The following is a 26,597-nucleotide window of genomic DNA, read 5'->3' as shown; positions in this document are numbered from 1 at the left end:
AGGCGCTGAGTTAAACAAGTAGTAATTAATTCTAAAAAGTGGTAAAAATACGATTCTGGAAAGTACGTGTTAATTGCTATGTGTAATGGTTAATTTGCACGTGTGAGTTGATTCGAAGACCGGATCAGATAAATGGATTGGACCGTGACAGCTTTTCATTTGGGCTCGTATCTAGGCATTTAAGGTGGGCACATTTTTGTAGCATGTTGAAATGGATTTTCTGTTTTTACACTTAGTAATTTCTGAGTGGTATTGGTCTAGGTTAGGGAAGTCGATCATTGTATATAGTTTTATTTGTTTTGTTTTTATTTTAAGTAGATTAGGAACCAAATTTCAAAACCCCCCATTTTATTCTTTTATTTGTTAATTGACCTTTTTGTGTAGGTGTACCCTACAATCCCCGGACTGAACGATCCCTGCTTATCCTATACTGACAACTACATTTTGCAGGGTTAAATTGTGAGGCTATTTCAGCCGCATCAAGCATTCGAGAGTTAATTGAAACACATAATTTACATATACACAAGTAGGACTTGGTTGTAACAATGGTGATGGGTTCTGTTAAGCATGCTTCAAACAAGTTTGATTCAATCCTCACAAGGCATATCCACTCTTTCTTCTCTCAGATCATGGCAATGCTTAAAAACTTATACACTCAAGTATATGTGAAAGATAGCAAGTATATCACATAATGCAAGAAACGAAAGCACATGTATTTTTTCTTTTAAAGATCTCATGAAGGATATCAACTACTTGCACAGATGGACCCAAGCCATAGGTTCAACTCTTGTAACTCATCTCCACATCAAGGGCTGTCCCATCTTAAGGATCAAGAAGGTCTTCTCAAGGGTTGTAATGGGGCCATGGCTCAAGGTTTAAAGAAACGAAGGGTAAGAATTTTAACAAAGTGTCCTAAAAACCTAGCAGAGCTTATGTAGATGTAGAGAGGCAATTTTCGAAATCCACCAAGGCAAAACGTCAAATATCCCCAAAGGCTCATAAAAGGGCCAAATGTCTTCATGTTGGGCCCAATCTTCAATGTAAACTTCCCTTGAACTCTAGTGAAATGGACAAAGGCCAAATTTTTCTGTAGTGGGCCTTCAATTCAAAACAAACTCCAAGATCACTAAGTATGGGGGACTAAAATCCATAAACATACATTTTTCTTTCTTTTTAGCCGTACACATTTTTTCTTTTCTTTTCATTTTTCACGGCTTTCACATATTTTTTTCTTTATGGACAAGTCTACCCCCACACTTGAACTTTCACCTCTTCTCAATTTTCATCCTTAACGCCAAACCCATGTAGTATGTCTCAAAAGATAGCTCCACTAAGTTCTTAGAACAAAGGGTAGGGTTGTAACTATACTAAGCTTCATGGTTAAGGATTTTAAGGGTGATGAATGAAAAGGCTTAATGTAGGCTCAAAGGGGCTTATCTAGGGGGTCCCACGACGGGCACAATTAAGGACACAGGTTTATTTGGCAATGGTGGTAATTCCTAGGGTACCTCTATCCTTTCCAGAATCAGGGCCATGTATTGATATCACATTTCAACAAGCACAAGAGTGAATTCTAGCATTCTCTAGTCCATCAAACTTAATCTATGGCAAGTAGTCAATCAAGATGAAAGAATAATGAGATCATCAAAACATCGCCAAGAAAATAAGAATATATATTTTCGATTCACTCCAAGAAAAAGGGACATGGGCTCAATTATCTCACATGGGCTTTTATGAATCAAAACTCATCCTAACATGCTCATATTCTGTACCAAGGTCACGAAATCCATATCCACTACTTAGGCATATGTTTTTCATATATCTCAATTAACCAAAGAATACCATGTTAAAAAATCATCTCAATTTTGTGATCCTCTTTTAATCATGATTTCAGAGATATAGAATCATCCTAGACAGTTGAAAGGTCATCCTAAGACTCAAAAACAAAAATAAAAGCAACGAAAATTTTTAAATTTTTGACATTTTTCAATTTTTTTGTATTTTTCAATATATGACTCAAGATAAAAGTGTAAATCCCTTCCCCCACACTTAAATATTGCATTGTCCTCAATGTAATCAATCATAAGCATGCAATGAAACAATTAAGCATATAGGAATGGAATTTACGAAAAGACTACAAAAATAAAGGAGAAAATTATAAAGTAAAAGAAATAGCGAAAGAGAAAGCAAATCTGTGTTATTGAAGACTCCTTCACAGCTGCTTCTGAATTGGGTTGCCTCCCAAGCAGCGCTTGAATTTAACGTCTTTCAGCCAGACGGTACCTCCATTAAATAAAGTTAGTGACTATAATTAACAAAGAAATACAAAAAACAAAAAATAAAAAAAATAAAAATAAAATAAAATAAACAAGTATAACAAGTTAGTGAATTACAAACTACAAGTAATATTAACAAGTTAAGTACACAAGTTAACAAGTCAGTATATAAGACACAAGTTAAGTACACAAGTGAGTAAAAAAAAAAAAAAAAAAACACGAAAAATATTTACACAAGTGTTTTTTTTTTTTTCTTTTCTTTCTTTGTATGAAAATACTTACAAATATTTACATTCTTTCCTTTCCTTTACAATTATTTTCAACACTTAGGTACGGGAACAGGGAGTCTCGAGGTGCAATGGGACTGAAACAGCTACCCTTTTCAAGACTATGTTTAATCCAATATACCTTAGTGAATCACAATATTTTCTTTTATTATAAATACCATTGATTTCGAATTAAATTCCAAGCGGTAAATCAAGAGGACGTGCGGCCCAAGTATAGTCGTCTAGACACAAAGTCCCTCCTACATCCTTTGGGCAACCTTACTGAAATGGCCAGGTAGGGGAGGGCGACCACGAGAGGTAGAATCCATTTTGGCATGAGCTACTCCCACAATGTGGTTTAGGCCCATTTGTAAGCACTTCTGGATTCAAGAACCTGTCATGAGCGTTGTCCCCTTCCTAGACACCATCCCACATAGGCTATACTTACTTGGATGAAAAAGATTCTAAGTGTGAAGACAGTTCAATGAATGTTAATAAAGGCCGCCCTCAACCTTAAGGGACCTGAACTAGGTACCAATAAGGGGTTTAGGCCAATATTAATAAACACGACTTCACCTATTCCTTCTTTAATTTACAACTTACAATTAAAATTCGTATTCAATAATAAAATAACAACCTAAGTAATTAATCTACTAATTAACTAATTAACTAACAAATTATGAACAGTTAACAAGTAAATTTTTTTTTTTTTTTTTTTTTTTTTTTTTTTTCGAACACAACATAAAAACAAAACATATATTCACATATTTAGCAAGTGATTTTTCAATCCCCGGCAACGGCGCCAAAAATTGATGCGCCTGAAAGCAAGCACATAATTTAACCCTGAAATGTCATTAGTAGTACGTAATAAATAGGGATCGTTCTATTCCGGGGATTGAGGGTACACCTGTCATTGTCAAACAATTAAACAATTAAAATTAAAACAAAGTATAATATTCACAAAGATATTCACAAGTATAAACATTATTTACGAAAAGGGGGGAGATTTTGTTTTTGGGTTTTGAAAATAAATTAAGTAAACAAAAGAATTAAAATGCAAAAACATAAAAATACAAATGGAATGAGAGAACAAAGATCAAAATCGAAACATATGATTAAAATTGACTCAAACCCTAATATTGTTCATCTAAGTCATGAGAAAGGAGTTGATCATGTGAAACATTCGAAAGCAAATGAATTCCCATTTTTTACTTTTCAATGCTAATTAACCTAAGCGAAAGCACCTAGATTAATCCTATCAAACATGCAATCAAACCCTAGAAAGCTAGTCAATCATGTCATGTTTAACGCATTACACATAGAGAAAGGCTATCAACTCAAGTGTACAACTTAGTATGGAAAAGTCCACCTAATTGCAATCCTCGTTAATTAAATTCGATCTTTGTACAAAACCTTTACTACTTTGATTCAAGTTTACACAAAACGAAAAGTCGATTTCATGTTCTTAAACCTAGCACCAATTATATCAAAACCCTAAGTGTTTGCAACCACATAAGATTAAAATACAAAAGTTATCTATAACGCAAATTTAATTAAACAAACCCACATAAGCAACTCTCGAAGAACAATAATATGAATCTGAAAATTCTCAATTAATCATAAAAATTCCAGAAATTAATATTTGTTCAAACACATATGTCAACTAGTTCATAACCAACGAAATTCAAAGCAAAGGTTACAAAGGAGAATCGGATTACACCGTGAGATGGGGATGGTGATGAACGATTGATGTGGTGGTCTCTTGAATCTGGAAAGCAAGCTTCAAGGTTGGAGATGGATGATGGATGCTCATGGCTATGCTTCTTCTCCCTTGGCCTTGCTTGAACTCGTGGAGATGACTAGAGGATGGAGAAACTCACGGCTATGCTAAGAAGATTTTCTGATTTTTTTCTAAAGTGTAAATTGTATGGGGGAGAGGAACCCTTGACGTTGAGAAAAGGGGAGAATATATAGGGGCGCGGCTAGGGTTCTCCAAGCAATCAGAAATTTCCACATCACTTCAACCAATGGTATGATGCCAAGTAAGCCTTGTGATGTGGTCCAACCAATCGTAGAATGCCAAGTAAGCCTTGGTGTGTCATCTAACCAATCAAAACTCTCCAAATTAATTCCCTAAATTCCTTTAATATATATCCTTGCCGAAATTATATAAGGATTTTCTGATTTTCTTCATTAATTTCGGCCAAGAATATCTTAGGAGAGAGTAATTGCCGAAATTCCATAAATAAATTCTGATTTGCTTCACCAATTTCGGCCAAAAATCACATTTAAATCTTCCAAGAATATCTCTTTGCCCTTAAAAATCTCCCTTGAATTACTCCAATCAAAATCTTCAATTATATTTTCAGATTTTCATGTTGCCTCCTCCTTTTCCTCTTTGTATTTTACGGCAAACACATATATTCTCCAAAAATATCTCTCATGTGTCACAAACCCTAATTTCCATGGGCCTTTATCCATTTGCCGAAATCCATAACCTTTTGAGAGTTCTTGGGCCTTTGTGCATCACCTTCAAGCCATGTCATCTTCTAATGTCTTCAAGAAGCTTCTTTCAATGCCATGACACTTCATTTTTCTGCTTTCCTTTCTTGGTTGACTCAAGAGTCTTGTTTTGGCAAGGTTTCCTCTTATGGACAAGGTTTCCTGGTTGAAACAAGATTTCCTGGTTGAAACAAGAAAACTTCATTTCTTCTTTTCAGCTTATTTATGCAGCCCTTTGTATCTCATTTTGTCTCCTTCCAACATTGGCGAGCTCCTCTTTCCATTTGTGAGTTCATTTCCACTTTTTAGCTCTGAGGTCCTGAAAATAGAAACTAGTAAGAAAAATAGAAACTTTCCTAAAATGAAAAATGGCAACTTTCCTAAACTGAAAATGGAAACTTTCCAAAAATGAAAAATAGAAACTACAAAATAGAAACTTTCTACAAATAGGAACTTTCCCAATCGAAGAATGGAAACTTTCCTAAACAGAGTTTTATTAAGGAAATAACGCAGAAAATGTAGGGAAATGCAGTTAAAACGTCGCATTAGAATGCTCCTATCAAATTCCCCCACACTTAGCTTTTGCTAGTCCCTTAGCAAAATCACACAAAGACACACTAAGACTCAACGAAAATTTAAAGACTCAACCAAACGAAAATTCTATTGCCCTTCAACTTTTTGTCTCAGCAATCTCTTACTTTCACAACACCAAGATTAGCAATTAACCAAGAGTCAATGTTTAAGCATTCGAGAGTTAATTGAAACACATAATTTACACATACACAAGTAGGACTTGGTTGTAACAATGGTGATGGGTTCTGTCAAGCATGTTTCAAACAAGTTTGATTCAATCCTCACAAGGCATATCCACTCTTTCTTCTCTCAGAATTCAAGGTAATGCTTAAAAGCTTATACACTCAAGTATATGTGAAAGATAGCAAGTATATCACATATTATATGAAATGAAAGCACATGTATATTTTTCTTTTAAAGATCTCATGAAAGGTACCAACTACTTGCACAGATGGACCGAAGCCATATGTTCAATTCTTGTAACTCATCTCCACATCAAGGGCTGTCCCATCTTAAGGATCAAGAAGGTCTTCTCAAGGGTTGTAATGGGGCTAAGGCTCAAGGTTTAAAGAAACGAAAGGTAAGGATTTATCAAAGTGTCCTAAAAACCTAGCAGAGCACATGTAAATGTAGAGACTTCAAGAAATTCCAGCAAGGCATTGTAAAAACGTCACTTTCCCTAGGGGTGATCATAAAAGGGCCTAATGTCTTCATGTTGGGCCCAATCTTCACTCTAAACTTCCTTTGAACTCTAGTGCATTGGACAAAGGCCATATTTTCTGTAATAGGCCTTCAGTTCAAAGTAAACTCCAAAATCACTAAGTATGGGGGACTAAAATCCATAAACATTTTTCTTTCTTTTAGCCGTACACATTTTTTCTTTTTCACTTTCTTTTCCTCGGCTTTTTCACACATTTTTTTTCTTTATGGATAAGTCTACCCCCACACTTGAACTTTCACCTCTTCTCAATTTTCATCCTTAGCACCAAACCCACGTAGTATGTCTCAAAAGATAGCTCCACTAAGTTCTTAGAACAAAGGGTAGGGTTGTAACTATACTAAGCTTCATGGTTAAGGATTTTAAGGGTGATGAATGAAAAGGCTTAATGTAGGCTCAAAGGGGCTTATCTAGGGGGGTCCCACGACGGGCTCAATTAAGGACACAGGTTTATTTGGCAATGGTGGTAATTCCTAGGGTGCCTCTATCCTTTCCAGAATCAGGGTCATGTATTGATATAATGTTTCAACAAGCACAAGAGTGAATTCTAGCATTTTCTAGTCTATCAAACTTAATCTATGGCAAGCAGTCATGAAAGAATAATGAGATCATCAAAACATCGCCAAGAAATTAAGAATATATTCTTTTTAATTATCACTCCAAGAAAAAGGGACATGGCTCAAATATCTCACATGGGTTTTTATGAATCAAAACTCATCTTAACATGCTCATATTCTGTACCAAGGTCACGAAATCCATATCCACTACACATGCATACATTTTTCATATATCTCAATTAACCAAAGAATACCATTTAAAATCATCTCAATATTGTGATCCTCTCTTAGCCATAATTTCAGAGATATAAGCTCATCCTAGACAGTTGAAAGGGCATCCTATGACTCAATAATAAAAACAAATGACTAAGACTCAATAAAAGCAACAATTTTTTTTTTTTGACATTTTTTTTGATTTTTTTGTATTTTCCAATATATATGACTCAAAATAAAAAACAGAAGTATAAATCCCTTCCCCCACACTTAAATATTGCATTGTCCTCAATGTAATCAATTATAAGCATGCAATGAAACAATTAAGCATATAGCGATGGAATTTACGAAAACAAAAACAAAAGAGAAAATTTGAAAAATAAAAGAAATAGGGAAGGAGAAAGCAAATCTGTGTTTGTAGTCTCCAGCACAGCTACTTCTGAATTGGGTTGCCTCCCAAGCAGCGCTTGAGTTTAACGTCTTTCAGCCAGACAGAATAGAAATTAAAAAGTTAGTAACTATAATTAACAAAGATTTAGAAAATATATAAACAAGTAACTATGAATTACAAAATACAAGTATAATTAACAAGTACATTGTACATACGACACAAGTTAGGTACACAAGTGAGTAAAAAAAAACATGAAAAATATTTACACAAATGTTTTTTTTTTTTTACCTTAGTGTATCACAACATTTTGTTATAAATATTATTGATATCGAATCTAATTCCAAGCGGTAAATCTAGTGGACATGCGGCCCAAGTATAGTCACCTAGACACAAACTCCCTTTCTCATCCTTTGGGCAACCTTACTGAAATGGCCAGGTGGGGGAGGACGAACACGAGAGGAAAAATCCATTTTGGCATGAGCTACTCCCACATTGTGGTTTAGGCCCATTTGCAAGCACTTCTGGATTCAAAAACTGTCATGATCGTTGTCCCCTTCCTAGACACCATTCCACATAGGCTATACTTACTAGGATGAAAAAGATCATAAGTGTGAAGATAGTTCAACAAGTGTTAAAAAGGCCGCCCTCAACCTTAAGGGACTTGAACAAGGTACCAATAAGGGGTTAAGGCCAATATTAACAAAAGAGACTTCACCTATTCCATTCAATTTATAACTTACAATTAAAATTCGTATTTCAACAATATAAAAAAACAACCTAGTTAATTTAAACTAAGTTTCAAACAGTTTATATACAACAACTATAAACAAAAACAAGTGATTTTTCAATCCCCGGCAACGGCGCCAAAAATTGATACAGCTCAAAGCAAGCGCACAATTTAACCCTGAAATGTCATTAGTAGTATGTAATAAATAGGGATCGTTCTATTCCGGGGATTGAGGGTACACCTGTCATTATCAAACAATTAAACAATTAAAATTAAAACAAAGTATAATATTTACAAAGATATGACAAAATATATACATATTTACGAAAAGGGTGGGATTTTGTTTTTTGGGTTTTTCGAAAATAAAACTAAGTTAACAAAACAATTAAAATGCAAAAACATAAAAATACAAATGGAATGAGAGAACAAAGATCAAAAACCAAAACATATGATTAAAATCGATTCAAACCCTAATATTGTTCATCTAAGTCATGAGAAAGGAGTTGATCATGTGAAACATTCGAAAGCAAATGAATTCCCATTTTTTTACTTTTCAATGCTAATTAACCTAAGCGAAAGCATCTAGATTAATCCTATCAAACATGCAATCAAACCCTAGAAAGCTAGTCAATCATGTCATGTTTAACGCATTACACATAGAGAAAGGCTATCAACTCAAGTGTACAACTTAGTATGGAAAAGTCCACCTAATTGCAATCCTCGTTAATTAAATTCGATCTTTGTACAAAACCTTTACTACTTTGATTCAAGTTTACACAAAACGAAAAGTCGATTTCATGCTCTTAAACCTAGCATCATTCATATCAAAACCCTAAGTGTTTGCAACCACATAAGATTAAAATACAAAAGTTATCTATAACGCAAATTTAATTAAACAAACCCACATAAGCAACTCTCGAATCACAATAATATGAATCTGAAAATTCTCAATTAATCATAAAAATTCCAGAAATTAATATTTGTTCAAACACATATGTCAACTAGTTCATAACCAACGAAATTCAAAGCAAAGGTTACAAAGGAGAATCGGATTACACCGTGAGATGGGGATGGTGATGAACGATTGATGTGGTGGTCTCTTGAATCTGGAAAGCAAGCTTCAAGGTTGGAGATGGATGATGGATGCTCATGGCTATGCTTCTTCTCCCTTGGCCTTGCTTGAACTCGTGGAGATGACTAGAGGATGGAGAAACTCACGGCTATGCTAAGAAGATTTTCTGATTTTTTTCTAAAGTGTAAATTGTATGGGGGAGAGGAACCCTTGACGTTGAGAAAAGGGGAGAATATATAGGGGCACGGCTAGGGTTCTCCAAGCAATCAGAAATTTCCACATCACTTCAACCAATGGTATGATGCCAAGTAAGCCTTGTGATGTGTTCCAACCAATCATAATTCTCTAAAATACCTCCCTAATATTTAATTGCCGAATTTCCTTGAAATTATTCTGATTTTCTTCATGAATTTCGGCCAACATTCCTTTAGGGAATTTAGGGATGAATCTGGACGCCTTTTGAGCTTTTCCTTGGTGCACACATATTTTCCTTCCATAAATATCTCCCTTGAATCTCTCTTTGCGTCATCTCCTTGATTATTTCTGATTTTCACGTTGGCAATCACACCAATTTACTCCTCCAACAATATTTCTTTCCATAAAAATCTCCCAAGAAAATCTCCTTTGATTTATTCCACGTGAAATTCTCAATCAATCACCTTAATTCCCACGTTGTCACCTTGTTTTCCTCTAGGTATTTCACGGCAAATTTAATTCCCAAGGAAAATGTATTTTCCTTTTTTAAAAACTCTTCCTTGAATCTCTCCTTGCCATGTCATCTTCATGAAGCTTCTCTTTCCATTTATGAACTCAATTCAGCTTATTTATTCCAAAAACCTGAAAATAGAAGCTTTCTAAAATAAGAAATGGAAACTTTCCTAAACTAAAATGGAAACTTTCTAAAAATGGAAAATAGAAACTATAAAACGGAAACTTTCTACAATTAGGAACTTTCCCAATCAAAGAATGGAAACTTCCCTAAACAGAGTTTTAATAAGGAAATAACGCAAGAAATGTAGGGAAATAACAGTTAAAACGTCGCATTAAAATGCTCCTATCATGGAAAAGTCCACCTAATTGCAATCCTCGTTAATTAAATTCGATCTTTGTACAAAACCTTTACTACTTTGATTCAAGTTTACACAAAACGAAAAGTCAATTTCATGTTCTTAAACCTAGCACCAATTATATCGAAACCCTAAGTGTTTGCAACCACATAAGATTAAAATACAAAAGTTATCTATAACGCAAATTTAATTAAACAAACCCACATAAGCAACTCTCGAATCACAATAATATGAATCTGAAAATTCTCAATTAATCATAAAAATTCAAGAAATTAATATTTGTTCAAACACATATGTCAACTAGTTCATAACCAACGAAATTCAAAGCAAAGGTTACAAAGGAGAATCGGATTACACCGTGAGATGGGGATGGTGATGAACAATTGATGTGGTGGTCTCTTGAATCTCGAAAGCAAGCTTCAAGGTTGGAGATGGATGATGGATGCTCACGGCTATGCTTCTTCTCCCTTGGCCTTGCTTGAACTCGTGGAGATGACTAGAGGATGGAGAAACTCACGGCTATGCTAAGAAGATTTTCTGATTTTTTTCTAAAGTGTAAATTGTATGGGGGAGAGGAACTCTTGACGTTGAGAAAAGGGGAGAATATATAGGGGCACGGCTAGGGTTCTCCAAGCAATCAGAAATTTCCACATCACTTCAACCAATGGTATGATGCCAAGTAAGCCTTGTGATGTGGTCCAACCAATCGTAGAATGCCAAGTAAGCCTTGGTGTGTCATCTAACCAATCAAAACTCTCCAAACTAATTCCCTAAATTCCTTTAATATATATCCTTGCCGAAATTATATAAGGATTTTCTGATTTTCTTCATTAATTTCAACCAAGAATATCTTAGGAGAGAGTAATTGCCGAAATTCCATAAATAAATTCTGATTTGCTTCACCAATTTCGGCCACAAATATCCTTGGGAAAGTAATTGCCGAAATTCCATAAATAAATGCTGATTTGCTTCACCATTTTCGGCTAAAAATCACATTTAAATCTTCCAAGAATATCTCTTTGCCCTTAAAAATCTCCCTTGAATTACTCCAATCAAAATCTTCAATTATATTTTCAGATTTTCATGTTGCCTCCTCCTTTTCCTCTTTGTATTTTACCGCAAACACATATATATTCTCCAAAAATATCTCTCATGTGTCACAAACCCTAATTTCCATGGGCCTTTATCCATTTGCCGAAATCCATAACCTCTTGAGAGTTCTTGGGCCTTTGTGCGTCACCTTCAAGCCATGTCATCTTCTAATGTCTTCAAGAAGCTTCTTTCAATGCCATGACACTTCATTTTTCTGCTTTCCTCTCTTGGTTGACTCAAGAGTCTTGTTTTGGCAGGGTTTCCTCTTCTGGACAAGGTTTCCTGGTTGAAACAGGATTTCCTGGTTGAACCAGGAAAACTTCATTTCTTCTTTTCAGCTTATTTATACAGCCCTTTGTATCTCATTTTGTCTCCTTCCAAAATTGGCGAGCTCCTCTTTCCATTTGTGAGTTCATTTCCACTTTTTAGCTCCGAGGTCCTGAAAATAGAAACTAGTAAGAAAAATAGAAACTTTCCTAAAATGAAAAATGGCAACTTTCCTAAATTGAAAATGGAAACTTTCCAAATATGAAAAATAGAAACTACAAAATAGAAACTTTCTACAAATAGGAACTTTCCCAATCGAAGAATGGAAACTTTCATAAACAGAGTTTTATTAAGGAAATAACGCAGAAAATGTAGGGAAATACAGTTAAAACGTCGCATTAAAATGCTCCTATCAAATTCCCCCACACTTAGCTTTTGCTAGTCCTTTAGCAAAATCACACAAAGACACACACTAAGACTCAACAAAAATTTAAAGACTCAACCAAATGAAAATTCTATTGCCCTTCAACTTTTTGTCTCAGCAATCTCTTACTTTCACAACACCAAGATTAGCACTTAACCAAGAGTCAATGTTTAAGCATTCGAGAGTTAATTGAAACACATAATTTACACATACACAAGTAGGACTTGGTTGTAACAATTGATAGGAGCATTTTAATGCGACGTTTTAACTGCATTTCCCTACATTTCTCTGCGCCATTTCCTTGAAAAATCCCTGTTTGGGAAAGTTTCCATTCTTTGATTGGGAAAGTTTCCATTTTTGTAGTTTTCATTTCTCATTTCTCATTTCTCATTTTTGGAAAGTTTCTATTTTTCACTTTAAGTAAGTTTCTATTTTTCATTTTTAGAAACTTTCCATTTTTCACTTTTAGTAAGTTTCCATTTTTCATTTTTAGAAAGTTTCTATTTTTCATACTAGTTTCTATTTTCAGGACCTCCGAGCTAAAAAGTGGAAATGAACACACGAATGGAAAGAGGAGCTTGCGAACATCAAGACGAACGAATATGAGAGAAATCGGGTCACAGAAATGAGCAGAAATGAAGAAACAAGCTTTCCTAGTCCTACCAGGAAATCCTACGAAATGGAGGAAGGCTTCCTTAGCAAGTTTCCAACGCAACCATGAAAAAGAAATGGAAAAATAATGTATTTTGCGTTGGAAGATGAGAAGGCTTAAAGAAGAAGCAACGAGGCCCAAGAACTCTTTGGATTTTCGGCAAAATGGATCAAGGCCCATCAAAGCCCATGACATTAGGGTTTGTGACGCAAAACCCTAACCCTAGGGAGGTGTTGCCGTGAAAACCAAAGGGGAGAGAGGCAAAGTGGCGTGAAAATCAAATGGAGAATAAAAGATTACGCAAGAGATTTTCTAGGGTGGAATTTATGGAAAGAAATCAAGAAAAAGCACCAAATGGCTTCTAGATTCATTCCTAGAAACCCTAAGTATATTTTGGCCGAAAATACAAGAAGAAAATCAGAAAATATTCAAGGAATTTCGGCAAGAATATATTAGGGTATCTTCTTGGAGTTTTATGATTGGTTGGATGACACACTAGGGCTTACTTGGAAAATTCTCATTGGTGGAAGGCATGTGGAATTAATAATTTAATTCCTTGGAAAATATATCAGAAAATCACGGCTTGGAGGCCAAGCATTGTCGTTCCCTATATATACAAGCACCCTAGACGTCTCAAAGCACCACTTCACAATTCAGAAAATTCTCTCTACGCGCGGAAGCTCTCTCCATTCTCTAGTTCAACTTTTGGCGTTTTCAAGCAAGGAAGGAAGAAGCAAGCTTAGGCCGTGAGCATCATCATCCATTCCACCTTGAAGCAGTGCACTTTGAAGCTTGCTTTCAAGCTTCATTCGTTCATTGTTCAAGTTATTCATCCATCTCTCCATTCACGGTGTAATTCAACCTTCTTTCTTGTAATCACTTTTGATTCTCCTTGTTTGATTTCGTTGGATGTTGTTCTAGTTAACATTGATGTTTGAACAAGGTTTATATTCTGAAAATTTATGATTGATTAAGGATTTTCGATTTCTATGTTGTGATTCCAAAGTTGCTTATGTGTGATTGTTCGATTGAATTTGCTTTATAGATATCTCTTGTATGTTAATCTTAATTGGTTCGAAACTCTTAGGGTTTATGTATGAGTGGTGCTAAATTTAAGAACATGAATCAACTTTTTGTTTTGTGTAACTTAAATTAAAAGTAGTAAAGGTTTTGGACAAAAATCGAATTCAATTGAAGAGGATTGCAATTAGGTGAACTTATTCATACTAAGTTGTGCACTTGAGTTGATAGCCTTTCTATGTGTTTCATGCGTTGAATGTGTATGATTGACTAGCTTTCTAGGGCTTGATTACATGTTTGATAGGATTAGTCTTTGTGCTTTCACTTAGGTTAATTAGCATTGAAAGTAAAATATGGGAAATCGTTTGCTTTCTAATGTTTCACATGATCAACTCCTTTCACATGACTTGGAAGAACAATGTAGGGTTTATTCGAATTCAATCATGAACTTGGTCTTAATCTTTGTTTCTTACATTTCATTCTTGTATTTGTGTTTTTGTTTATACTTAGTTTTAATTCTTGTTTTTAATTTTCGAAAAACCAAAAACCTAAAACCCCCTAATTTTGTGAATAGTGTTTATGTGTGAATAGTATACTTTGTTTTTATTTTAATTGTTTAAATTGTCTTACATTGACAGGTGTACCCTCAATCCCCGGAATAGAACGATCCCTACTTGCTTATACTACTAATGATATTTCTAGGGTTAAATTATATGCTTGCTTTGAGCGTATCAATTTTTGGCGCCGTTGCCGGGGATTGAAAAATTACTTGTTGCATTGTGAATATTGTTGTTTTCGAAAATATTATTTATATGTTCATATTGTGATCGAAATTTAGTAAAGAAAATACTTAGGTTGTTATTTATATTATTGAATACGAGTTTTATTGTGAGTTGTAAATTAAAGAGGAATAGGTGAAGTCGTATTTATTAATATTGACCTAAACCCCTTATTGGTACCTAGTTCAGGTCCCTTAAGGTTGAGGGCGGTTTTTATTAATATTCATTGAACTGTCTTCACACCTAGGACCTTTTTCATCTAAGTAAGTATAGCCTATGTGGGATGGTGTCTAGGAAGGAGACAACGTTCATAACGGGTTTTGGATCCAGAAGTGCTTACAAATGGGCCTAAACCACATTGTGGGAGTAGCTCATGCCAAAATGGATTCTGCCTCTTGTGGTCGCCCTCCCCTACCTGGCCATTTCAGTAAGGTTGCCCAAAGGATGTAGGAGGGACTTTGTGTCGAGACAACTATACTTGGGCCGCACGTCCACTTGATTTACCACTTGGGATTTAATTCGAAATCAATTATATTTGTGACAAAAGAAAATGTTGTGATACACTAAGGTATATTGGATTAAACATAGTCTTGAAAAGGGTAGCTGTTTCAGTCCCATTGCACATCGAGACTCCCTGTTCCCGTACCTAAGTGTTGAAATAATTGTAAATAAAAGAAAGAAAAGAAAAAGAAATAATTGTATAAAATTTTCGTGAATAGTAAAAATCAGGTTTATAAGAGTATGAATTTTATTATAAGTTTTTGACCATAATGGAATAGGTGAAGGACTTTGTCTTTAACATTAGTCTTGCACCCTTCTCTTTCATGTGGAGCACCTTAGTAGCATAGGGTGTCTAGGTTGATTGGATACGAGAAGTGCTAGCAAAGGGTCTCGTCCCCTGCTAAACAAGTGAGCTGAGCTCCGCCAAAATCGTTCCTCTACTACCTGGCTCTATGTGAAAAGAGTTACCAAAAGATTGAGGAGGGCGACTAGTATTAAGGATCGAGCCCTTGGGCCGCACGTCTAAACTTTGGTTAAGGGCTTATAATGGGAATCAAACTTTTATTAACTATGCCATACCCTAACTAAAATTTGTGGAATTTTTTTGTAATTTTTACTTCTCTTTATACTTGTAAATTCGTGAATAGTAAATCATGAATAGTGATTCGTGAATAGTAACATTTATGTATAAATGATTAACTTATATTTACTTCACTATACACTTTACTAACTTCTCTAAATTTTAATAATGTTCAGGATTTCTATGAATGACCGAGCCTTCTAGACCTTCTACAGTTAAAGAAATTGAAGCAAGGCTCGCTCGTTTGAAGAATTCTTCACTCCTTGAGTACAAAAAGCCCTCTTCTCCAACATACAAGGAATACACAGTTAACGATCAAGGGAGGAGGCTGTTTCCTTCTGAAGGGTCAGTATCACCTAGTGTTTCGTCCAACTCAATTACACCTCAGAATTCACCACCTGGTTCACCACCCCCTGAAGAAAACGTTAGAATGGCCTCTATTAGAGAACTCTCTTCATCTGTGGTTCAAGAAGGACTTCCTACAAGTATTGTGTACCCTGCACCTGCCCCAGGAAAGACTGCGGATTTTGAGCTGAAGAGTGGATTGCTTCATAGACTTCCAACGTTCCATGGCCTCAATATGGAAGATGCCAACAAGCATCTTAGGGAATTCCAGTCTGTGTGTATCAATATGTTACCACAAGGAGCGGATGAGAATATCCTTAAGATGAAGGCCTTTCCCTTTTCTCTAGCTGACCGTGCCAAGGATTGGCTCTATGAACTTCCCTGTGGAAGAATTACATCTTGGAACACTATGATGAAGGCATTCTTAGAGAAGTACTTCCCAGCTTCCAAGATCATCACACTCAGAAAGAAGATAAGTGGAATCAAGCAAGCTCAAGATGAATCTTATTCCGCTTATTATGAGAGGTTTTCATCCTTGATTGCACAATGTCCTCAACATCAGATGAAGGAAGAAACCTTGCTTACTTGTTTTTATGAAGGTCTCCTACCCTTGGAACGTGACATGTTAGATGCTGCAGCTGGGGGAGCCTTTGTAGACAAGTCACCTGCTGAAGGGCGAGCTATGATTGAGAATAGAGCAAAGAATGCCCAACAGTATGAGGGTGTGGGCCTCACAACTAGGAAGGTGAGTGAGATAGGTACTTTGGTCATTGAGGATAGATTAAATAAACTCACCCTTCTCATGGATCAAGTTGTGAGTGCAAAGGGAATATTGCAAGCTTGTGGAGTGTGTTCTATGCAAGGGCATGTGACTGATCAATGCCCTCAGTTATCAGAGAGTGGAGGATGGGAATCATTGAACGCCATTGGAGGCTACCAAGGAAATCATGGGGGCCCACCACGTCCAAGATATGATCCTTACTCAAACACTTACAATCCTGGATGGAGGGACCACCCCAACTTCAAGTGGACAAACAATGAAAACACTCAAAATCCCCTTGGAGGAAGTTTTCAACGTCCTCAAGCACCACCATCATTTCAAGGGCCTTCTTTTCAAGGACATCAAGGACCACCATTCCAAAGGCCCTACATGCAGAACCAACATGCTTCAGGGAGTTCAAATCAAGGCGTTAACTATGACAAGATGTTTGAAGCTCTCACCAGTTCTACTCAGGCCTTGGTTCAAGGACAACAGACCCACACCAAAGACATTGCGGATCTGAAGACGCAAATGGGCCAAGTTGTGGACTTTATGAGCAAGATTCATGAAACTGGGAAACTCCCTAGTAACACCATACGAAATCCTAAGGGAAATGTGGAGAATGCATCTTTGGTGACTACTAGGAGTGGAAAGGTGTTTGTGGATCACCCTAAGAAAGCCAAGGAGGCTCAAGTGGCCATTAAAGTTGAGGAGGAACAAGAAGCTACCAAGAAGAGCCTTGAAAAGGACCCTGCAACGTCCAAAGAAGAAACTAGGACGTCCTCCCCTTCTAAAGCAAAACCGAAACCTAAAGGTAATGATTCTAACTTGTCTAATTCGGTTATTGCTAATCCTTCTTTGTCTTGTATGCCCTTTCCACGCAGATTTGCTAAGTCGAAGAAGGATGAAAGTGACCAAGCTATCTTGGAAACTTTCAAGAAGGTGCAAGTTAATATACCCCTCCTTGAGGCTATCAAGCAAGTGCCTAGGTATGCTAAGTTCTTGAAAGAGCTTTGTACCTCAAGGAGAAATAAAGGTGAGAAGGAGGTAGTCAAGGTATCTGAGAACGTATCTGCCTTAATTCAGAGGAAACTACCCCACAAATGCAAGGATCCTGGAAGTTTTACTATTCCATGCACTATTGGTAACTCTAGGTTTGAGAATGCTATGTTAGACTTAGGGGAATTTGTGAACGTCATGCCCTATTCTGTTTATGAAACCCTAGGTCTAGGTGAGCTTAAATCTAATAATGTTATCATTCAGTTAGCTGACAGGTCTAATGCATACCCTAGAGGTTTGTTGGAAGATGTTCTTGTGCAGGTTAATCATCTTTTCTTTCCAGCTGACTTCTATGTGTTGGAGATGGAGGAATCCCCAGTGAGTTCAACGCCATTGCTATTAGGTCGCCCTTTCTTAAGGACGGCCAGAACCAAGATAGATGTATATGATGGCTCTCTCACCATGGAATTTGATGGTGACGTTATTGGCTTCAACATATTTGAAGCTATGAGGTATCCTCTTGATGTTCATGATTGTTTTTCTATTGATATTCTGGACAATCTTGCACAGGAAATGTTTGATATCATGAATGAGGATACTTTGGTCACCACACTCGAGCAAGGAGTGGGATACACCAAGGATGGCGTCACACTCCATGAAGATGTGCTTAAGGAAACATGTGAGGACGAAATCATTGCTAATGTGTCCTTCCTTGAGGCATCATCCTTTGTAGGTAAGTCTCCTCCACCCTTGTCCATTCAGTTATCTGCTAATAAGACTTTACCTTCAATGGTTCAGGCACCAGAACTTGAACTTAAACCTCTACCAGACCACTTAAAGTATGTCTACTTAGGAGACAAGGAGACTTTACCAGTGATAGTGTCCTCCTCTCTTACTTCTTCTCAAGAGGAGAGATTGGTGGAGATGTTGAAACTACACAAGACCGCCATAGGATGGACATTGGCGGATATCAAGGGAATAAGCCCTACTACTTGCGTCCATAGGATACTTCTTGAGGAGGGGACAAAACCCACTAGAGAGGCTCAACGTCGTCTCAACCCTCCTATGATGGAAGTTGTGAAGAAGGAGGTCATCAAACTCCTAGATTGTGGCGTCATATACCCAATTTCCGACTCCAAATGGGTGTCCCCAGTTCAAGTTGTACCTAAGAAGTCAGGAGTGACTGTTGTGAAGAATGCAGAGAACGAACTGGTGCCCCAAAGGACAGTTACTGGCCACAGAGTTTGCATTGACTACAGGAAGCTCAAATCAACAACAAGGAAAGATCACTTTCCTCTTCCATTCATTGATCAGATGCTTGAGCGTTTGGCTGGACATGATTACTACTGCTTCTTGGATGGCTACTCAGGGTACAATAAGATTGCCATAGCCATTGAAGACCAAGAGAAGACGACATTCACTTGTCCCTTTGGAACATTTGCTTATCGACGTATGCCTTTTGGACTATGCAACGCCCCAGGTACCTTTCAAAGGTGTATGGTAAGTATCTTTTCAGATTATATTGAGAAAATCATAGAGGTATTCATGGATGACTTTTCTGTTTTCGGAAAAAGCTTTGATGATTGTCTTAATAATCTGGAAATTATTTTAAAGCGTTGTGTGGAAACTAACCTTGTGTTAAATTGGGAAAAATGTCATTTCATGGTTAGACAAGGTATAGTTTTAGGGCATATTGTCTCTTCTACAGGAATAGAGGTTGATAAAGCTAAGGTAGACCTTGTGCGTTACTTACCCTCTCCCACTTCTGTGAGAGAGATTCGCTCTTTTCTTGGCCTTGCAGGGTTTTACAGGAGGTTTATCAAGGACTTCTCCAAGATTTCGAGACCTCTATGCCAACTACTCCAAAAGGATGTGGCGTTTGTGTTTGACAAGGAGTGTCAAGAGGCCTTTGACAAGCTCAAGGAGCTGTTGACGTCAGCTCCCATCATGTTACCTCCAGATTGGTCCTTGCCCTTTGAGTTGATGTGTGACGCCTCTGACTATGCAGTTGGAGCTGTTTTGGGGAAAAGGAAGGACAAACGACCTTATGCCATCTACTACGCCTCAAGGACTCTTAATGATGCGCAATTGAACTATTCCACTACAGAGAAAGAGCTCCTTGATAGGAGCATTTTAATGCGACGTTTTACTTGCTTTTCCCTGCATTTTCTGCGTTATTTCCTTAATAAAACCCTGTTTAGGAAAGTTTCCATTCTTTGATTGGGAAAGTTCCTATTTGTAGAAAGTTTCTATTTTTGTAGTTTCTATTTATCATTTTTAGTAAGTTTCCATTTTCAGTAATTTCTATTTTTCATTTTTTAGAAAGTTTCCATTTTCAGTTTAGGAAAGTTGCCATTTTTTTCATTTTAGGAAAGTTTCTATTTTTCTTACTAGTTTCTATTTTCAGGACCTCCGAGCTAGAAAGTGGAAATGAACTCACAAATGGAAAGAGGAGCTTGCGATCACCAAGGGGAGCAAAGATGAAGAACAATGAGCCACAGAAATGAGCAGAAATGAAGAAAAGCAGTTTTCCTGGTCCAACCAGGAAACCCTGCGAAAATGAGGAAAGCCCACCAATGAAGTTTCCAACGTTACTATGAAAAAGAAATGGAAAAATAAAGTGTTGTGACGTTGGAAGATGACATGGCATAGAAGTGACGCATGGAGGCCCAAAAACTCTCAAGACTTGTTGGATTTTCGGCTAATTGGATAAAAGCCCACCAAAGCCCATGGAACTAGGGTTTGTGACGCAAACCCTAGCACTAAAGTTGTTGTTGCCGTGAATTTGCAAGAGAGAAACAAGGAGGTGGCGTCCAAGAAAATCAGAAATTAAAAGGAGATTTTCTAGGGTTATTTTTATGGAAATAAATCAAGAGATAAACCCTAGAGACTCCTAGCCGTCCAAGCAAGAGAGAAACAAGGAATTGCCGTGCAAAATAAAAGAGAAACCCTAGAGAATTCGGCCAAGGGATAATGAAGAGAGAAACTAGGGTTTTGCCGTGTGGAAAATCAGAAATTCAAGAGAGATTTCGTGGAGATTTCTTAGGGAGCTTTTAAAGGAAAGAGAATATGTGTTGAACACAAAAAGCTCTCAAAGGAGTCTAGGTTCGTCCCCTTTATTCTCTAAATATATTGTTGCCGAAATTGGTGAAGGAAATCAGAAATTATCTACATATTTCGGCAAGAATTATTTAGGGAATTAATATTGGAATTTTGTGATTGGTTGCACCACCTCATAGGGCTTATGTGGCACGAAATCATTGGAGGAAATTATGTGGAGGAAGCAAGCTATTGCCGTGAGTTTCTCTAGGGTTTTTACACGGCTTGAAGACCTAGAAGCCGTCCCCTATATATTCCTCTCTTCTCTCAACGTCAAGAAGTCCTAATTCCATTTTTTACATTCTACACTTGAGAAATAATTCAGAAAACTCTCTAGCTTAGCCGTGCTCCTCTCCATCCTCTAGGGCAACCACGAAGTTCAAGCAAGGCCAAGGAAGAAGAAGACAAGCCGTGCATACCATCCACCCTCCACCTTGAAGATTGCTTTCGAAATTCAAGAGTCCATTCATCACTTCATTCATCTCATCTTCATCACGGTGTAATCTGATTCTCCTTGTAACCTTTGCTTTGTAATTTTCGTTGGTTATGCCTTAGTTGACACAATTGTTTGAACAAGTATTGTTTTCTGAAATTTTATGATTAATTGTTAATTTTCAGATTCATATATTGCGATTTATGGTTGCTTTTGTGTGAGTGTTTGATTAAATTTGCATGATAGAAATCTTTTGTATGATAATCTTGAATGGTTCGAAACATTTAGGGTTTTTATGTGAATGTTGCTACGAATTCGAGAACATGGATCAACTTTTTGGTTTTGTGTTCTTGAATCGATAAGTAGCAAAGGTTTTGTACAAAAACCGAGTTTAATCAAAGAAGATTGCAATTAGGTGGACTTTTTCATACTAAGTTGCACATTTGAGTTGATAGCCTTTCTAGGTGCTTAATGCATTAAACATGACATGATTGACTAGCTTTCTAGGGTTTGATTGCATGTTTGATAGAATTAATCTAGGTGCTTTCGCTTAGGTTAATTAGCATTGAAAGTAAAATATGGGAAATTGTTTGCTTTTGAACGTTTCACATGATCAACTCCTCTTGCATGACTATGATGAATAATGATGAACTTGAATCAATTTTAATCATGAGTTTCGAATTTGATCTTTGTTCTTGCATCCCATTTATATTTTTATGTTTTTGCATTTTAATTATTTTCTTAACTCAGTTTAAAACTAGAAAACCAAAAATCAAAAATCCCCCCTTTTTCGTAAATATGTATATATTTTGTTATATTTTTGTAAATATTATACTTTGTTTTAATTTTAATTGTTTAATTGTTTGATAATGACAGGTGTACCCTCAATCCCCGGAATAGAACGATCCCTATTTATTCTATACTACTAATGACATTTCAGGGTTAAATTGGTCGCTTCCTAAAAGCGACATCACTCCTTGCAGTTGTTTTTGCACTTGAGAAATTTCGTTCTTACTTACTTGGTACCAAGGTTATTATTTATACTGACCATGCAGCTTTGAAGTACTTGATGACCAAGAAGGAGGCGAAACCAAGGCTCATTAGATGGATCCTACTCTTACAAGAGTTTGACGTTGAAATCAAGGACAAGAAGGGTAGTTAGAACGTGGTAGCTGACCACTTGAGTCGTTTGGTGCACGCAGAAGACCCTCTCCCTTTGGTGGAGACGTTTCCAGATGAACAACTCTTTGGAATCCAGGTAAGTGAACCATGGTATGCGGATATTGTGAATTACATTGTTTCTAGGAAAATTCTTGATACCATGTCACGTGCTCATAGAGATAGGCTTAAGAAAACTGTTAAACAATATGTTTGGGATGAACCTTATCTGTGGAAATATTGCTCTGATCAATTGATTAGGAGATGTGTGCCTGAACATGAACATAATGCTATACTCTCTTTTTGCCATTCTAAAGCATGTGGGGGTCACTTTGGGTCTAAGAAGACTGCGTTTAAAGTGTTGGAATCTGGGTTCTTTTGGCCAACGTTATTTAAGGATGCTTATGCATATTGTTTAACTTGTGATAGATGCCAAAGAACTGGAAATCTTAGCTCTAGAGATCAAATGCCTTTATCTAATATCATAACTGTTGAAATATTTGATGTCTGGGGTATAGATTTCATGGGACCTTTTCCTTCATCTTTCGGATTTCTCTATATCTTGCTTGCTGTGGATTATGTGTCGAAATGGGTGGAGGCAAAAGCCACTCGAACTAATGACTCTAAGGTTGTTGCAGATTTTATCAAGTCTAACATCTTTAGCAGGTTTGGCATGCCTAGAGTTCTCATTAGTGACGGTGGTTCCCACTTTTGCAATCGGACGATTGAGGCTCTCTTGAAGAAGTATGATGTGACACATAAGGTTTCTACACCTTATCATCCCCAAACAAGTGGGCAAGCTGAGGTCTCTAATCGTGAAATCAAGGGAATATTGGAGAAGACTGTGAATCCTAACAAAAAGGATTGGTCCTTGCGTTTGGAGGATGCTTTGTGGGCCTACAGAACTGCATACAAAACTCCCATAGGTATGTCCCCATATCGAATTGTCTATGGCAAACCTTGCCATTTACCTGTGGAGTTAGAGCACAAAGCTTGGTGGGCTGTGAAGCAGTTTAACATGGATCTAGATGAGGCTGGGCTTCATAGGAAGCTACAATTGCAAGAGTTAGAGGAGATTAGGAATGATGCTTTCGAAAGTGCCAAGATCTACAAGGAAAAGACTAAGGCATTCCATGATAAGATGATTCGTAGGAAGACTTTTGTTGTGGGACAGAAAGTTCTTTTATTCCATTCTCGTCTTAAACTCTTTCCAGGTAAACTTCGTTCTCGTTGGATTGGACCTTTTGTTATTACTCATGTGTTTCCTCATGGAGCTGTGCAGATAAAGAGTGAACAAACAGGTAACGAGTTCAAAGTGAATGGCCATCGCCTCAAGCCATACTATGAGACGTTTGTGGAGCATGAAGTGGAGGATGTACCCCTCCAAAACGCTCCACAACATGAGGATTAAATGGAGGTACAAGTCTAGGCTGAAACACTATAAACATTAAGCGCTGCTTGGGAGGCAACCCAATTCAGAAGTAGCTGTGAAGGAGTCTACACACGCAGATTTGATTTCTCCTTCCCTATTTCTCCTTCTTTTCACGTTTTCTTTTTGTACTTAGTAGTTATTTTCGTAAATTTCTACCCTATATGCTTAATTGTTTCATTGCATGCTTATGATTGATTACATTGAGGACAATGCAATATTTAAGTGTGGGGGAAGGGATTTATACTTTTATCTTGAGTCATATATTGAAAAATACAAAAAAAAAAATCGAAAAATGTCAAAAACAACAAAAATTTCGTTGCTTTTATTGAGTCATTGAGTCATGTTTTGGGTGAAATAATTTCTTCATCGTAGGCGCATCTATTAAGGTGTGATGTCTAGGTCTGGTTTGGATACGAGAAGTGCTAGCAAAGGGTCTCGTCCCCTGCTAAACAAGTGAGCTGAGCTCCGCCAAAATCGTTCCCCTCCTTACCTGGTCACATCCCAAAGGAGTTACCGAAAGGAGAAAGGAAATAACCCTAGTCCCTAGTTAACGTCTATTGAATCTTTGTCTTGTATCATTTTGTTTTGAGTCTTAGGATGCCCTTTCAACTGTCTAGGATGATTCTATATCTCTGAAATCATGATTAAAAGAGGATCACAAAATTGAGATGACTTTAAAATGGTATTCTTTGGTTAATTGAGATATATGAAAAATATGTGCCTTGTAGTGGATATGGATTTCGTGACTTTGGTACAGAACATGAGCATGTTAAGATGAGTTTTGATTCATAAAAACCCATGTGAGATATTGAGCCATATCCCTTTTTCTTAGAGTGATAAATGAAAAATATATTCTTATTTTCTTGGCGATGTTTTGATGATCTCATTATTCTTTCATCTTGATTGACTACTTGCCATAGATTAAGTTTGATGGACTAGAGAATGCTAGAATTCACTCTTGTGCTTGTTGAGACGTTATATCAATACATGGCCCTGATTCTGGAAAGGATAGAGGCAACCTAGGAACTACCACCATTGCCATATAAACCTGTGTCCCTATTTGTGCCCGTCGTGGGACTCCCCTAGACAAACCCCTTTGAGCCTACGTTAAGCCTTTTCTTTCATCACCCTTAAAAATCTTTAACCTAAACCTTAGTATAGCTATAACCCTACCCTTTGTTCTAAGAACTTAGTGGAGCTAAACTGAGACTTTACTTGAAGATTTTTGGCGTCCATAATGAAGAATAAGAAGATGTGAAAACTCAAGTGTGGGGGTAGACTTGTCCATAAGAGAAAAATGTATGAAAAAGCCGAGAAAAAAAAAAATTGTACGGCTAAGAAAAGAAAGAAAGAAAAAAGAGAAATATATCTATGGATTTTAGTCCCCCATACTTGGTGAGTTTGGAGTTTACACTGATTTGAAGGCCATTACAGAAAAATTTGGCCTTTGTCCAACTCATTAGAGACCAAAGGAAGTTTAGAGTGAAGTTTGGGCCCAACATGAAGACATTAGGCCCCTTTATAACGCCCCCATGGGATAGTGACGTTTTTGCATACTTGGTGGATTTCTAGAAGCCTCTCTACACCAACATGAGCTCCGCTAGGTTTTTAGGACACTTTGTTAAATTCCTTACCCTTCGTTTCTTTAAAACCTTGAGCCATGGCCCCATTACAACCTTTGATAAGACCTTCTTGATCCTTAAGATGGGGCAGTCCTTGATGTGGAGATGAGTTACAAGAGTTGAACCTATGGCTTGGGTCCATTTGTGCAAGTAGTTGATATCCTTCATGAGATCTTTAAAAAGAAATTTATACATGTGCTTTCGTTTCTTGCAATATGTGATACACTTGCTATCTTTCACATATACTTGAGTGTATAAGCTTTTAAGCATTGCCATGATCTGAGAGAAGAAAGAGTGGATATACCTTGTGAGGATTTGAATCATACTTGTCTGAAGCATGCTTAACAGAAACCATCACCATTGTTCCAACCAAGTCCTACTTGTGTATATGTAACTTATGTGTTTTAATTAACTCTCGAATGCCTAAACATTGATTCTTGGTGAAGTGCTAATCTGGGTGTTGTGAAAGTAAGAGATTGCTGAGACAAATAGTTAAAGGGCAATAGAGTCTGTTATGTGTCGAGTCTTTAATTTTAGTTGAGTCGTAGTCGTGTCTGTGTTGTGATTTTGCTAAGGGACTAGCAAAAGCTAAGTGTGGGGGAATTTGATAGGAGCATTTTAATGCGACGTTTTAACTGCATTTCCCTACATTTTTCTGCGCCATTTCCTTGAAAAATCCCTGTTTGGGAAAGTTTCCATTCTTTGATTGGGAAAGTTCCTTATTGTAGAAAGTTTCCATTTTTGTAGTTCTCATTTCTCATTTCTCATTTCTCATTTCTCATTTCTCATTTTTGGAAAGTTTCTATTTTTCACTTTAAGTAAGTTTCTATTTTTCATTTTTAGAAACTTTCCATTTTTCACTTTTAGTAAGTTTCCATTTTTCATTTTTAGAAAGTTTCTATTTTTCATACTAGTTTCTATTTTCAGGACCTCCGAGCTAAAAAGTGGAAATGAACACACGAATGGAAAGAGGAGCTTGCGAACATCAAGACGAACGAATATGAGAGAAATCGGGTCATAGAAATGAGCAGAAATGAAGAAACAAGCTTTCCTAGTCCTACCAGGAAATCCT

General features: G+C 36.8%; 1 pseudogene; it reads left to right on the top strand.

The window, feature by feature from the left end:
• LOC112177921 overlaps nucleotides 1-22,406 on the top strand; it is a 128,416-nt pseudogene extending 106,010 nt beyond the window's left edge.
• The last annotated feature ends 4,191 nt before the right edge of the window (nucleotides 22,407-26,597 follow it).

This window comes from Rosa chinensis, chromosome 7, assembly GCF_002994745.2.
Source record: "Rosa chinensis cultivar Old Blush chromosome 7, RchiOBHm-V2, whole genome shotgun sequence".
Classification (NCBI taxonomy): domain Eukaryota; kingdom Viridiplantae; phylum Streptophyta; class Magnoliopsida; order Rosales; family Rosaceae; genus Rosa; species Rosa chinensis.
The sequence above is the reverse complement of the archived record's forward strand: the minus strand, read 5'-3'. Positions and strand labels throughout refer to the sequence as shown.